Source organism: Panthera pardus, unplaced genomic scaffold (assembly GCF_024362965.1).
Source record: "Panthera pardus isolate Hobbes unplaced genomic scaffold, ASM2436296v1 HiC_scaffold_7, whole genome shotgun sequence".
Classification (NCBI taxonomy): Eukaryota; Metazoa; Chordata; class Mammalia; order Carnivora; family Felidae; genus Panthera; species Panthera pardus.
In genome coordinates this window covers 71,716,475-71,732,297 of record NW_026527002.1, presented here as the reverse complement: position 1 = coordinate 71,732,297, position 15,823 = coordinate 71,716,475, and the positions used below count along the sequence as shown (strand labels likewise).

General features: G+C 53.2%; 1 protein-coding gene across 2 annotated transcripts in view; it reads left to right on the top strand.

Moving 5' to 3' along the window:
* Positions 1–2,766: 2,766 nt before the first annotated feature.
* ASAP1 (ArfGAP with SH3 domain, ankyrin repeat and PH domain 1) overlaps positions 2,767–15,823 on the top strand; it is a 346,825-nt gene continuing 333,768 nt past the window's right edge. For both annotated transcript variants that reach the window (XM_053896107.1, XM_053896106.1), the window contains exon 1: positions 2,767–2,878. The gene's annotated coding sequence lies outside the window, so the exon portion shown is untranslated. The remainder of the gene's footprint in view (positions 2,879–15,823) is intronic.

Sequence of the window (15,823 nt, the reverse complement as noted above, 5' to 3'; positions counted from 1 at the left end):
GACAGGGAAGAGACAGACGGCGTAAAGAGGGAATTAGCAAGAGGGGGCAAGTGGACCCAATTCCATGGGGGAATCCCCTGAAAGTACTTAGCTGAAAGTCTGTGAACTAGAAAGCCGGCTCTCACCAGACGCCAGATCTGTTTGGGCCTATCTTAGACTTCCCAGCCTCCAAAATTGTGAGAAGTCAATTTGTGTCGTTCCTAAGTCAGTCATCTTGTCTATAGTATTCTTTTACAGCAGCCCAAACTAAGACACCCCCCCCCCCATGCTGATTTAGGAACCCTTCCCCATACTCTGTACAGCTCCCATGACACCCTGTGCATACCTCTGTGAGAGTAATCCTTTCCCTGCTTTCTAAATAGAACGTCCTGGTCTGTTTTTCTTGGAAAGCAAGAATAGTTCATCTTTGCAGATCTGGTGCCCAGAAAGTTTTTGAACACGCTAAGGGCACTTAACCGATGTCTTTTAATGAATTCGAATTCACCTTGCTCGGGGCCCCACTCACAGTAAGTGGTCAATCAATGTAGGCCCCTTTCCTTTCCCTCCACGTCAAAGAGCTTGCCATCCGATTTAGGAGAGCGCTCACTGAGCAAGCATATAATGTGATAAATACGTTCCTTAAATGAACAGAAGTGCTGGGGGGAGCACAAAGGAGGGAGAAATTAACTGGGACTGTACCAACGAGACTGCAGTGACGTCATCTGACAGTCTTAATTACTTAGAGTGTTAACTTTCCAGGACCATTAATAGAGTTCTCATTACACTGGGCTTTCTCATCTGAGAGCCTCTCCGCCAAAGCGGAAGACACAGGGAACCAAGGGACAGAATGAACCGGTCACCCTAATCTTGTTTGCCCCTTTCATGCGTTTGACATGGCTTTGTTGAGGGTCTCCTACGGGCCAGCACTCTTCTTGGCGTGGGCATACAGGAGTGACGGAGACAGGCAGCAGCCTGCTCTGATGGAGCACACCTATGCAGGGGGAGACAGATAAATAAGCAGCCAACCAGGATAAATTAAGTAGCGATAGGGGCTATGAGGCAGTGGAACAGGGCGTGTGATGTGTAGGAGAGACAGGGATGGAAGTAGGTGCCCGACACAAGTAGATCAAATGGCTGGGGAAAGCCCCCTTTGAGGAGCTGACTTCTGAGCTGTGTGCTGAGTGCCAAGAACAGCCCAGTGGAGATGCTCCCAGGCAGAGGGAACAGCAGCTGCAAAGGGCCTGGGGCAGGACCCTGGAGTCCTGCCGCCAAGCCCAGAGGCCGTCTCACCGCTTCTGACCCCCGAAAAAGAGTTGCAGAAAAGAGATCAACTTGGGTCTAAAGCTGATGTCTGGTCCTGACGTGGAGTAGAGGGGAGGATACCCAACTTTCGGTTCCCAACAGGTTCATTTCAAGCTTCCGTTTTCACTCACGGGCATGTTGTTCCCTCTTCAAAGTCTGGTTGGGTTTCAAAGGAATTTGAACCGCTCACAGCAAAACCACCAAGCTGCATCCTCCAGGTAGAAACCCCCAAATGCGGCATTTCTGTGGGAAACCACAGTGAATCGCTCCTACTGGCCGCCTACTCCCGGCCTGACCGGACAGATATTTACTTTGGTTTTCAAACTTTGCGAAGCCTCTTCAGACTTTTAAAGAAACCCCCACAATGTCCTGACTGTTGGGTTAAGAGCAAAAATCCCAAATTCTGGGAGGCTTGTGAGTTTCAGATTTCACCAGAAGGGGGTCTGCCACAGCCAGTAACCTTTTCCTCTGCTAAGAGCAGTTTCTGAAATCCTGCAAAGAAAAATAATCACTTGGTGATTAGGAAGAAAATGAAATTCTAAGGCTTTGTAAGTGGGCACAGACCCCATGAGTTGAAACCCTCCTTTCTCAGATGTCTCTCATGGTCATAGGAGCAATCAGGACTATCGTTTATTTGAGCATTTACAACGTGTGGGTCCCTGTCTAAACATTTGGTTCCCAACTTTAACCTGGGGGGGCGGGGGTAGTATTTCCGCCTCATTGCACATCTGAGGAAAGGGAGGCTCAGAGAAGTTATGTGACTTACCCAGGGTGACACAGCAAGAAATTAAAAAGCAACGTCTAGATCCCAACAGGCATCAGAGTCTGAAGTCCAGACTGTTGTTGTCCCGACTGTTCCTATACTATCCTGACAGAGGAAATTCCTGCCCCCCTGCCGCTGGACGAAACTGGGGAGATTAGCAGAGGGGAAGCAGTACAAGGGGGCGGCCAGGTAAAGTCACTTCTTTTATTGAAAACAGGGGAACCGGCCAGGAGGTGGCAAGTTCATCCTCTGCAGAACGGGAGAGGCCCAGGCTCTCTTCTGGTGTCTGGGGTGGGGACTGGGGGCTCCGAAAGGCCCCCCGCCAAGGCCAAGGTTTTATCTGGGCGCATCCCGGCCCCTCCACCCCTGGACGCGGAGCCGGCGGCAGGCGGGGCGCGCGGGGCGTGCGGCCGAGCGGGAGGACCCCCGAGCCCGGGCCCCCCGCGCGCCCGGGTCCGCCGCGCCCCCCGCCGGCCGCCGGCGGGCCAAGGGTTAAGCGAGGCGGGAGCCCCCGGCGCGGAGCGACCGCCGGGCCCGGAATGCTTAGTCAGGATTCCGATTTCCTGTCGAAGTGCTGGGATTTCCTGCAGCCCGCGCCCGCCGCCGCCGCCGAGCGGGAGCGTCCGAGCCGCCCGCGCCGCCGCGGCCTCCTCCCCTCGGCACATGGTCGCCCGCCCCTTCCTGCGCCGCGCTCGGCTCCCGCGCCTCGCCGCCGCCGCCGCCGCCGCCGCCCTCCCCGCCGCCCTCCCTCCGTCCCCAGGGCCGCCCGCGCCCGGCCGAGGGGTGCGGCGCGCGCGAGCCATGGAATAATGCCCAGCGGCCCGCCCGGTCCCGGTGAGTTGCGGGGCGCCCTGGGTCGCCCGCGCCCCCTGCCCGGTCCCCGCGCCGAGAGGCGCCGGCGCGGGGCGCGGGGCGCGGGGCGGGCTCCCGGCTGCGCCCCCCGGCGGGGGTCCGCGGGCGGGCGCGGGGAGGGAGGGCGCCGGCCCCGTGCTCCGGGGGGCCGCTCTGGGGTCGGGTGGGGGGCGCCGGCGCGGGGCGGGGGGCGGCCGGTGGCTGCGCGCGCCCTCCCGGGGAGGCGCCGGGGCCCGGCGGCTGGGCGCCCTCGCGGCATTGTCTCCGTGCGCGGCGGAGGAAAGTTCCCCGCCGTTCCTGGAAGGGCGGCCGGGCCCGGCGTGGTCGGCCTCCCCCCCGCCCCCGGCCCCGGTCCCGGCTTCGGCTTCGGCTTCGGCTTGGACGCGGCGCTGCCGGGCAGGCCCCGGGCCACACTGGCTTTTAAAGCGAGCGAGACGACCCGCGAGGGGAAACAGACGTCCCCGTTCGGGGCTCGGGGTTTGTTCACGGGGAGACTGGGAAGTGGCTTGTGTTGTTCCCGCTCGTACCATTTTGGGACCTGCTGCATTTTCTGAGCGCGACGTGAAGTTTCAAGGGGGAAAAAAAAAAAAAAAAGAAAAGAAAAGAAACTCGCTGGCGTCTGGTATCCTGCGGTTTTCGTACATCCCGAGAGGAGAGTTCTTCTCGGGCATTCCTAGAGCGGTTTCCTTCGGTAATTTCTCCTTCCACTAGCGCAGGGGGATGGATGGAGAGCCGACTCCAGACCATCCCGTCGTTAGCGTTCTTCGCTTGCACCGATCCGAAGGAACAAGAACTTTCTTCCACTTTTCCCCGTAGACTCCATCAGGTTGTCTCGGCGGCAGACATTGATTCTGGGATGACAGCCGGGCACGGGTCGCTGCGGAGTGTGGGGGTTGGAAAACAGCACCGAGGGTCGAGGCTAGTTTTCCCTCCGTTGCGCCCGTCACCCCAAGGCCTTGCTGTTTTGTGATTGGAGGCGGACTGTTTAGCCAGAAGATGCAGGACTTCTGGAAAACCGCGCATCTCTACAGTTGAGGAAGAAAAAGGACCTTCCATAACCACTGTTTCAGTCCCCTGGTTGTTGTGCATATGAGGCGGGGAGAAGTGACATAGCCCACCCAAGGTCGCTTGGCCAGTCTTAGGACTCCAAGTCCAGTGCTCCTTTGCACTCTGGCACGTTCTGGTCTGGCAGCCACGAAACGCTTGGAAATATGTCCTATTTGCATTATAACCTTTGTTTCAGTGCCTTCCCCGTGTTCTGCCTTATCTATTACTGCTGTTATTTTTGAGATACGTGGTTATCTCAAACTGTGTATTTTGAGATAGCGAGTTAAAAAAAATTCCCTAACCCCGACTGTTCAGCCACCACATGGATTTGAAACATAAAATGGGTGGCTTATTATATAGGGAATTACTTTTCTCTCTTTCCCATTCTTTTGTGAAAAATAGAAACTCCCGAGTCCAAAAAAGGGTGGCATCTTAGCACAAAATGTACCCTCTGATGTTCTCCCGACTTGATTTTCAGCCCTCCTGCATCTTGTGAGCTAAGCAGCCCATCTATTTTTCTCTTTATGAGAGCTCCGAATGGCTGGTTTTCATTTTTAGTATGTGATAATGTCGGAGAGAAAGGACTTGTTCGCAGGCTTGCCATTTGGTGAAGGAAATTGAAATTCTCTCCACCTCTCACCAGCCACAGTGAGCCAGATTTCCAAAGTCAGTCAGAGCCCTGCAGGCCCAAAAATGAATGTGTGCCTTCAGATGGGGCCCTCCCTCGCCCCTCGTGAGGACCCACCTCCCAGCTGGCATTTTTCTCCACACCGCACCCACGGGGCTGACGTCTAAAGGAGAAAGGGAGCCCGTGTTACCTGGAACGGTGTTGTTCTGCATTTTCGCTCTGGGTTCTCGGTTGTGTTTGACTCATCTCTCCCTCTCTTGTTTCCTCCTCATACTTCTCTCCCAGCCCCCGTAGCAGGCACGGGCTCGAAAAGAAGTCTTTTCTGTAGGATGCACAAATGAGCCCCCGCATAAGCAGTAGGGACGCTGACAGCTAACATTTATTGAGCATATGCTACATGCCCTGGTCATGTCACCTGCTGAGAAGTCCGGAGAAGGAGAGAAGGAGAGGGGGGCCCCTTCGGGAGCCCTGCCGAGAAAGGATGGCACTTTTCAGATTCATCCTTCATTCACCAGTTCATGCTAAGTGGCTTCCCCGCGGGAGGTACCAGTCCCGCAGAGATGAATAGGACCCTGTGTTCAAGGCCTTCGGTTTCCAGCCCCATCCTTCAGTGGCAGCCTCACGCTTGCTCTTGTGGTTAGTCAAGGCCACAAGCCTGTACCGAGCACCTGCTCCAGGCTGGCACCCTGCGAAGTCCCGAGGGGAGGGTACGGTGCCGGTGCCGAACAAGTTGGGCCCCGCCCCGCCCGCCTGGAGCTTGCATTCCAGAGGTGGGGCTGGGCCAGACCGAGAAGCCCAAATGAAAGACTGTGATTCTTGTTATCAAGGAAACACAACAAAAGATAGAAATCTTGACCGAAGTGAAGTGGGGGTGGGCCTGGTTTTGCTGGGGAAAAAGGCTTCTGTGAGACTGGGCACTTGAGAAGGGACTAGCCAGGCAGAGAGGTTGTAGGGGAGGGTTTCAGAGGGAGGCAGGTTCTTTTAGTTTTTAAATTTTTTTTTTTTTTTTTTTTTTTTACTGTTTACTTATTTATTTATTTAAAAAAAAATTTTTTTTTTTTAACATTTATTTATTTTTGAGACAGAGAGAGACAGAGCATGAACAGGGGAGGGGCAGAGAGAGAGGGAGACACAGAATCCGAAACAGGCTCCAGGCTCTGAGCGGTCAGCACAGAGCCCGATGCGGGGCTCGAACCCACGGACTGTGAGATCATGACCTGAGCTGAAGTCGGACACTTAACCGACCGAGCCACCCAGGCGCCCCTACTTATTTATTTTTGAGAGAGAGACGGAGCACAAGCAGGGGAGGGGCAGAGAGAGAGAGAGAGAGGGAGGGAGACACAGAATCGGAAACAGGCTCCAGGCCCCAAGCTGTCAGCACAGAGCCCAGTGCAAGGCTTGAACCCACGAACTTTGAGATCGTGACCTGAGCCGAAGTTGGATGCTCAGCTGACTGAGTCACCCAAGTGCCCCTTGAGGGAGGCAGTTTCTAAGCCAGGCTGGGGAGTCCCCCTCCAAACCAAGTACGGAGGGAAGTATGGCTAAGCTTGGACTCTGGAATGGGATCTGATTGACATTTTTAAATTTTTTGAGAGAGCAAGCACGAGCGGGGACGGAGCAGAGGCAGAAAGAGAGAATCTTCAGCAGACTCCACACTGAGGGCTCAAACTCAGGGCTCAAACTCAGGAACCGTGAGATCATGAGCCGAGCCAAAGTCATGAGTCGGGTGATCAACCGACTGAGCCACCCAGGCGCCCCTGATTGACATTTTTTTTTTAATGCTTTTATTTATTTTTGAGATAGAGACAGCCCCCGAGCAGGGGAGGGGCAGAGAGAGAGAGAGAGAGAGGGAGACACAGAATCCGAAGCAGGCTCCGGGCTCCGAGCTGTCAGCACAGAGCCAGACGTGGGGCTCGAACTCACAGAGTGTGAGATCATGACCTGAACTGAAGTCGGATGCTTAACCGACTGAGCCACCCAGGTGCCCCTTCCCTAATTGACATCTTTAAGAGATTACTTTTACTGCTTTACAAAGAGTTGATGACATGGGGCGCCTGGGTGGCGCAGTCGGTTAAGCGTCCGACTTCAGCCAGGTCACGATCTCGCGGTCCGTGAGTTCGAGCCCCGCGTCAGGCTCTGGGCTGATGGCTCGGAGCCTGGAGCCTGTTTCTGATTCTGTGTCTCCCTCTCTCTCTGACCCTCCCCCGTTCATGCTCTGTCTCTCTCTGTCCCAAAAATAAAAAAAAAAAAAACAAAAAAAAAAAAACAAAGAGTTGATGACAGACAGCAGAGTGGAAGCAGGGAGACCAGTTACGGGGGCCACTGCGTGAATCCAGAAAATGTGGTAGCGGCTGAGACCACTGGCTGTGGTCACCAGGGGGTGACCTGGTTATAACCTGCAGGGAGAGCTGATGAGATTTGGTGATGGATCAAATGGGGGTGAGGCCGGGGAGGGACTTGAGGATGACCCCTGGGTTACGGCATGGACAGCTGGGTGTCCTTTGGGGAGAGACGGGGAAGAATAAAGGCGGAACGTGTTCTGGAGAGAACCAGGTTCCATATTGACCATGCTAAGTTGGAGAGGTGTCTGGGAGGCGTCCAGGTGGAGACTTCACGCAGGCACACGGGCATGTGACTTCAGACCTCAGAGGGTGCCCGTGGGCTAGAGACGCTGATGTGGAAATGAGCAGGTTGCAGTCGAGCCACCGAAGCCCTTGCCCGCACGCGCCCTACGTACTGTTTCATTTTTCTGCGGGTCTGCTTATGCTCTTCCCCTCTCTCAGGCTAACTCCTACTCATCTTTGAAAATATCCCCGTGTCTTTATCTCCTTGAGCATACCGCTGGTGGTTCCCCCGACCCCCCAGATCCCTGTGTTTACTTTCATGAAAGGGTTTTGTCCAAGTTACCTTTTAATAGTATCTCAGGGTTATGGAAAATGTGGTATGGGCCCTGCCCTGTGCTAAGTGCTCAACACGTGCTGGTTTCTATTCTTATTATTACTGATGGGAGAGTGACGGATGGGCATATAAATAAAAATTACGTTATAATGGCTAAGTATAATGATAAGCGGTGTGTTAGTTTCCTCTTCCCGCTGTAATGACCACAAACCTAGCGGAATGAATAACACAAACTTATTCTCTTATAGAGCCGGAGGTCAGAAGTCTGAAATGAGTCTCATCGGGCCCAAATCATGGTGTTGGCAGGGCTCTGTTCCTTCTGGAGGCTCTAGGGAAGCTTCCTTCCAGAAGGAACAGGGTAGGCTCGAGAATAGAAGGCTCTGGGGAAGAATCTGTTTCATTGCCTTTTCCAGCTTCTAGATGCCTCCCACATACGTTGGTCCAAGGTCTCCTTCCTCCGTCTTCAAAGCCAACAATGATGGTCTGAGTCCTTCTCATGCTGCCGTCTCTCTGGGTCTTCCTCCTGGCTCCCTGTTCCTTTTTTCTTTTTTAAGTTTATTTATTTATTTTGGGAGGGAGAGAGCACGAGCAGGGGAGGGGCAGAGAGAGAGGGAAAGAGAGAGGATCCCAAGCATGCTGTGCACTCGAACCCATGAGCCATGAGGTTGTGGCCTGAGCCGAAACCAAGAGTCAGGTGCTTAACTGAGCCACCCAAGTGCTCCACCCCTGTTCCACTTCTAAGGATGCTTTTGAATATACCAGGCCACCTGTATAATCTAGAATCTCTCCCTCCTTTAAGTTCCAGTGATCAACAGCCTTAATCCCATCTTCCCCCTTAACTCCCTATTGCCGTGTACCCTGTGTAAGCTAACGAATTCGCAGGTCCTGGGGATTAGGAAGTGAACGTCTTCGGGGGCTGGTAAGGGAAGGTGTTATGGGAGCCCGGAGATCAGGCTCCACTCGTATCTTCACTGTCCTCTCAAATACTCTTACCTTCATGGGAGCTTTCCTTCTTGCCCAGCTGTGCGTGAGGATGTGGGGTTGAGGATTCACGTCACCGTGCCTTTCTTTAGGCTGCAGGCCAGACTGGTCACTCTCCACTCAGGGACGCTAACTTTTCTCGGGCTGCCCCAAGGGTAAATTAAATCCAACCCCTGAAGACCCTCTCCTCACCCACCTACCCTGTATCTACTCCCAGAAAGGACTGGGGACCGTGAGGGTGGGCGATGGCTGATTTCCCAGCCCAGGGTGAATCCCAACACTGTGTGTGCCTTTTTCTGCAGCTAAAACCTTGTTTCCAGAGCCAGTGCAAGTGTCCCCAGCCGGCCCTGTTCCCAAAGCAGGGAGCAGGGACCGCGAGAGCGGTCCGGAGAGAGCACGCGGTTTGATCAGGACAAATGCATCCGAACCGTTAGGGGGACAGAGGAACTCGAGGGCCTGCCCGTGTGTGTGGCAGGTGGCCCTGTCTTCTGAGAGGAAGGGAAATACACCAGGATGTGTTGTGGATCCACATGGCAGTGAGGGGCTAATTAAGACCAGACTTCTGACATCCTCTTGGTTATTTGGGGAAAATGGGCTCCTGTCCCGGATCCTCCCCCCCCCAAAACAGCTTCCCAAGATCTTCAGAGTTTTGGAGAGCCCAGGGGTTCTGCCGGCCACGGCAGGCTGGGCTGCAAGGAGGCAGAGGTCGCTTGCCGCCTGAGCTTCCCCTGCCAGCTCCTTGAGTCCCCATCGCTTGGAAATGCCACGAACTAACTCATCCTGTAATATTTTTGGCATTTCCTCTTCCTTTACCGCTTTAAGTCAGGAAATGCGAAAAGCACAGAGTTAGGAAAACAGAAGAGTGAGCGAGCAGTGTTTTGGGATCCCTCCACGGGAGTCTGGATCCACTTGGGACAAAGAAGAGTGAGCGCTTCCCCCACGTGTGGTGGGAGGTTCTAGAGGACCCCCGCTGGGTGCAGAGCCTCCGTGGGCAGGGCAGGAAGGAGAGGGGCAGGACCACGCCCACTGTGGCTTCTGGGGAATGGCTTGCATTTTCCTCATCAAGGCTTCTGCCTTTTGTGAACCCCTGCCTGTGTGCAACACAGCCATGTGCTGGCTTGGTACCAAAATAATTATCTTTTCGAGTAGAAACGCAGAAAGAGGGCTCCAGTGAACATCCGTGATATATGCAACTTGCCCTCAAGTAGTTCAGAGACAGAGTAGAGGTATTGTGAAACTTAGTACCGGGGAGTGAAAAAGAAGGAAAAAGCAAAGAACTGCTAAGTGCAGGGGGGCTTGGGTAGAGGGCAGGTGAGTGTTCTTTGCACCATTGTTATTCTTCTTTATTTATTTACTAAAACATTTTTTTTTATGTTTATTTTTGAGAGAGAGAGAGAGAGACAGACAGAATGTGAGCAGGGAGGGTCAGAGAGAGAGGGAGACCCGGAATCTGAAGCAGGCTCCAGGCTCCGAGCTGTCAGCACAGGGCCTGACGTGGGGCTCGAACCCACGGACCGCGAGATCATGACCTGAGCCGAAGTCGGACACTTAACCGACTGAGCCACCCAGGCGCCCCTGCACTATTCTTATTCCTGAAATTATTTCCAAGTAGAAAGGTTTTTGCAAATTGGAGGAAAAAAGAAAAAAAAGAAAGAGTGCTCAACCATTCCTTTGTAACTGTGACCTTGATAGATACAGAGTGGCTCCGCAGCACGATCAGCAGACGGGAAGCCGGAAGATTCTGAGGCCTGCTCCCGCCCCTGCCTTTCCTCCTGCTCTAGCACTTTCTGTACTGATAGTGTCAGAGGATGTCGGAGAAGCATCCCTTGCAAGGATCCCATAAACGGGAGCGTCACGACAGCCATGTTGCGTGAAGCACGTTTGTGCATATGGTTGCCTCACCTGCTGACCGGGCATCGTGAAGGGAGGGGCTCGTTATTCCTCTCAGCCCCTCGTGCCTGGCACAGGCAGTTGGCAGGCACCTGCCAGGGAGTCTGAGGCAGGTGCACCGACTTTGGTGGTTCACAGCGTTGTCACGTCTGTTGAATTTTCTCATTGTCGAGACTTTATTCTTTTTTTTTTTTTTTTTTTAATTTTTTAACGTTTATTTATTTTTGAGACAGAGAGAGACAGAGCATGAATGGAGGAGGGGCAGAGAGAGAGGAAGACACAGAATCCGAAACAGGCTCCAGGCTCTGAGCTGTCAGCACGGAGCCCGATGCGGGGCTCGAACTCACGGACCGTGAGATCGTGACCTGAGCTGAAGTCGGACGCTTAACTGAGCCACCCAGGAGCCCCGAGACTTTATTCTTAATGACCCTACATTTTACTTGTAGACATTCTCTTCGGTTCTCTTTCAGATCAATCCAGCCTTTAGTCCTTTTGTCTTGTTCTTTCATTAGGGCGTATGTTCCTTACTTCACATCTGTGTTTTAAATGTCCTGACATTCTCTTTCAAGTTGCCCCGGTAGGTTCATTCTAAAGGAGCCAGTTCCTATTCCTGCATCTTCCGGTTTGGGGGTGCGTGGTGGTTCGTACTCCCGAGCTCTCACCTCTCCCGGGGAGAAGCATCTCTGCGGAGCGGCTTTATGCTTCAGCTGAGGCTCCAAGGGTTTCCTGGATCCTGGTAGCTGTAGGACCTCAGATGTTCAACAGGAGACCAGGGGAGCCTTTTTCTCCCCCACCCGGACCCCAAGGCAGACACACTTTCTTGCCATTTCTCTGCACTGAAGGGAGAAGTAGTTCAGGGCCTCCTTCAGAGGAGGCTGGGGTCCCTGTGGGATCCTGGCTTTGTCGAAGGGGCTCAGCTCTCCTGGCATTCTATAGTTGCCAAGTGGAGACCAGCTTAATATATTCAGTCTTCTGATTTTTTAAAAAAAAATGTTAATGTTTATTTACTTTTTGAGAAAGAGAGAGAGCAAGAGAGAGAGAGAGAGCACACTAAGTAGGGGAGGGGCAGAGAGAGGAAGACACAGAATCCGAAGCAGGCTCCAGGCTCTGAGCTGTCAGCACAGAACCCGACGTGGGGCTCGAACTCACGGACCGCGAGATCATGACCTGAGCCGAAGTCGGACACTTAACCGACTGAGCCACCCAGGCACCCCTATTCAGTCTTCTTTTAGGTTAGAGAGAGGAAGAACCTTTTTACGAGGTTAAAAATTGCCATTTTGAGGAAAGAAAACCAGAATCCATATCAGAACAGTAGCAACAAAAAAGATTTGATTCAGATCAGCAAGAGCTTACTGAGCACCTCCAGTGTGTTTGCCCTGCAGGACGGGGTGGGGACGCATAGGAGCTGGGTCTTCTCCCAAATGTTTATTTATTTTGAGAGAGAAGAGAGAGAGAGAGGCAGAGGGAGAGAGGCAGAATCCCTGCTCAGAGCAGAGCCCGATGTGGGGCTCGATCTCACCACTGTGAGGTCATGACCTGAGCTGAAATCAAGAGTCAGACCCTTAACTGACTGAGCCCCCCAGGCGCCAGGGGCTGGGTCTTAAAATGCTTTGTTCTGCCTCATAACCCCCAGTGCAGAGCAGACAGCAAATGTGTAGGAAAAAAGGGAGCAAGCAAGAAAGGCAGTTGATGCAGTTGAAGGAGTCAAATGCTGATGCAGGAGACAGAGTAAGATCATGAGAAGTAGCACTGAACTGAGACTCAGAGTCCTGAGTTCTAGTCCAGGCACTGATATTGACTAGTTATGTGACCTTTATGAGCCACTGCTTATCCTGGAATCTCCCTTTCTCATCTGCATAAAGGCAATAGCTCCTGGCCGGGTTACAGTGAGATCAAGGGTGGAGAGGTGGGGGCATCTTTCTTGTCTTCAAGGCCTGGGAGGCAGCGTGTCCCCCCAAGGGCACTTTGCTTTGGAGGCTCATAACTGCTGTGGGCACTGGGTTCTCTGGGGAAGAGTGGCAAGCATTTCAGATCCTCAAAGCTCGTTCAAGCTAAGAGGTTGTTCTTTGGTGTATGGTCAGTGGTTAGGCCTTGGGGAGCTGAGCTGGCCCGTGTCTCACGTGATGTCCTTTCCCCTAGAAGCCCTCCCCCCACCCACCACCACCCCTCGGGACTCTACAAATGACGGTCAAGGTGCAGCTGAGAGAGGATGAGTTTGTGCAATGCAATGCCTTAGAACCTTTGACCCCTGTTCTCTGAGACGGCTCCTCTGGATGGTGGAGTTCGTGGTCTCTCTGGGATCTTTCCGCTGGCCAGGTCTCTCTTTCATGCCTGAGGTGATCTGGCGGGTGGAGGGTAGGGACATTTGTCACGGCCCAGTGCGAAAACCACTGGACTTGGAATCAATAATGATAGCTAATGTTTGCTGTGTATGAATACATGTCAAGTGCTGTTCTGAATAGTTTTCCTCCATGAGCTCATTTAATCCTCATAATAATCCAATGAAGTAGGCAGTGGTGGGTTTTTTGGGGGGAGGGGTGGGGGACACTGTTTTTAATCCCTATTTTATACACGAGGGAACTGAGATACCAAGACGCTAACTTCCCCAAAGTCCTATAGCTGGTGGGCGACAGGATTTTAAGCGAGGGGGTCTGGGTTCAGTGCCCACGCTCTCGACTGTGATGCATCACCTCCTCGGAACACTTGAATTTGAATTCCACGCCCTAATTCCTCATGTGGCCTTGGGAGAGTCTGCCCTTGGCCTTTCAAAGCTTTTTGGTTCCTCTTCTGTAAATTTTGAAAAGTACGCAGGTTTTTTGAAGCGGCGTAAAATAAAACCGTACGTACAGAAAGTGGCCGAGTGCTTGGTGCCTAATGGGTACGAAACAGAAGTGAGCAGGTTCCAAATGGTATAAGAATTCTCATTTACGTGGTCACCAGAGGAGGACACACGAATGAACGGATTCCACGTAGAGTCTTGTCTTTGTTGCACAGCGTTCCCGGCACATCCTGTGCCCCGTGCGGGCACCTGGGGCACAAAGATGAAAACTCAAAAGTTCACATGGTAGAATTTCTGCTGGTTGATGAGAAGAGAAAGAAAAGTAACCACTGATGATTGTGGACCACGTCTGTCCACCCCATACAAAAGTCACAAGGGAATAGCCCCACGCGTGCAGAGGGGAGATAGTTACCCTAGCGGGGGTAGTCAGATGAACCGAACCATCTGAGCTCACTCTTCCTGGGTGGGCGGGGCTTCAGTTAACAGAGTTGGGAAGGGTATTGAAGGCCGAGCCGAGCTGGGCTGAAGTCTTTGTGGTAGGAATGTGCTGGCTATTTAATTATTTTTTTTTTGGAGGTCTAGGGAAAACATTCGTTCAAGGAGAAAGGTAAAACCCCCTTCAAATAAAACCGGAATGCAGTCATTCTCCTCCCTACTGTCACACGACTCCTGATCTAGAAAAGCCAACTGCAGTGTTGTTTATAGACCTTCCCATAAAAGCCTTTTGCAAGTTTCCTCTCCTAGGACGGTTACTTCCTCGGACCTAAAATAGAATCGCAGAAGGGTGGGGATGTGGGGCGTCTGCAGCTTACGCTGTGTCTTAAGCGGGTGAGCGGGTGAGAAGGTGCCACAGACGCTCTTGGTTGCTTATCCAAAACCCTTTCCTCTTCTTCCTTTTGCACACAGAACGTTGATCTTCGGAAGTTGATCTTCTAGGGGCTTGAGGGAGGTCAGCCCCCGCCCCAGGGGTGAATCACGGGGTCCTGTCCCCCTTGGCAGTGATTTGCCCAGGCATGGGCATGTGACCCAGCCCCGACTATGAAATATGAAGAGAAATTTCTGGGGTCAGGGCGGCGGTGGGGGGGTGGGGAGCGATGAGAAAGATTTTGCTCCATCTTAAAAGGAGACATTTAGGAAGAAGTAGGCCCTCCTGCTATGGAACGTGGTGGGGTTGGCATGTGATACCTGGAACCGTGGCAGCCATCTTGGGACCACGAGGGGCCTTGGTTAGGGAGAACATGTTGAGCTCGTCAGAACAGAAGGGCAGAAGGAACAAGACACACTGGAAACCCCAACGTTAGACCATTTTGAGTTGGGTTTTCTGTTTCTCGTAGCCCCCAAAATATCTGTATCAATACACAATGGGATAGCCACCTTACATGAGCTCTAGATGATTCTTGGTCCATCAAATCATATACATTTATACCTTCACGGTCTTGCTATGGTTTTCCACCTGAATTGCCCTTTCCCTTAACTTCTCCACCTACCCCCAAATCGGACTTTAAAAAAAAGTATGGTGGGGCGCCTGGGTGGCTCAGTCGGTGAAGCGTCCGACTTCGGCTCAGGTCACGATCTCGCGGTCCATGAGTTCGAGCCTTGCGTCGGGCTCTGGGCTGACAGCTCGGAGCCCAGAGCCTGTTTCAGATTCTGTGTCTCCTTCTCTCTCTGCCCCTCCCCTGTTCATGCTCTGTCTCTCTCTGTCTCAAAAATAAATAAACGTTAAAAAAAAAAAAAGTAAAAAAAAAAAGTATGGTTCCAGTGCACCTTCTCTGAGAAGCCGTTCCCAATCTTTCCCGTTCTAGTCGTTTTATTCTTTGGGTGCCCCTAACATCTGTAGCCCCTCCCTCTCTCCCTATCCCCCCTTTCATTCTTTATCAAGTGTCCACTGAGCTGTAGTGTTTCTACACTGTAGTGTAGGCTGTAGTGTTTCACACTAGCGTTGTGCAGAGGGGCAGCCGTGCTCGGAAACTTATGAGCCAGTGTGTTTTGTGGGCTCCTGCGGGAAAACAAGGTATCATCGGGTGCTCGTGAAGAGGCGCCTGACCCCACCTTGCAGGGAGGGTCAGAGAAGACTTGTTGCAGGGCGTAATCCTTGAGTTGAATATGCATGGGGACTGCAATGGCTTGGGGACTGATGGATGCCGGGGCTGGGGAGAAGGGGCTGCTGTTGACGACACTCAGCTTTCTGGCTTGTTTGCGAGGCTGAGTCACGTCTGTGTCGCAAGACCGCAGCCTCCTCCGGCCTCTGGTCCTTCCAGTCTGTGCGTCCCCTTACGTGCCCGGTTCAGGCTGCAGTGGGGACAGGGGAGGAAGAAGCAAGCCCGCTGCCCTCTTCCTTCTCTTCTCCTCCCACACCTTCAGCTCCTCGGTTCCTGTTCTGACGGATCAGGAAGCAAGAGCTGTGATGCGGTTACCCTGAGGGCCCTGCCTCCTAGGTCTGAGCCTGGAGAAGAGGGAAGACTTTCTTAGGGTCTCTTGCCCCTCACCTTTCTCTCTTGCCTCTCTCCCAACCCAACCCAACTCTGAATCCCAGTGTCTGTGGTGCAGCGCCCCCTTCCTGCCTCAGGCCAGGCTTCTCGGCCACCTCTCCTGAATCACCCAGCCGGTTCCTAGGTCACTGCCCTCCCCTTACTGCCCTCCAAGCTGATGCCAGATCCGGGTCAAGCTCCAGCCTGAGCGGACACGAGAGGAAGAAAGCAGCCCG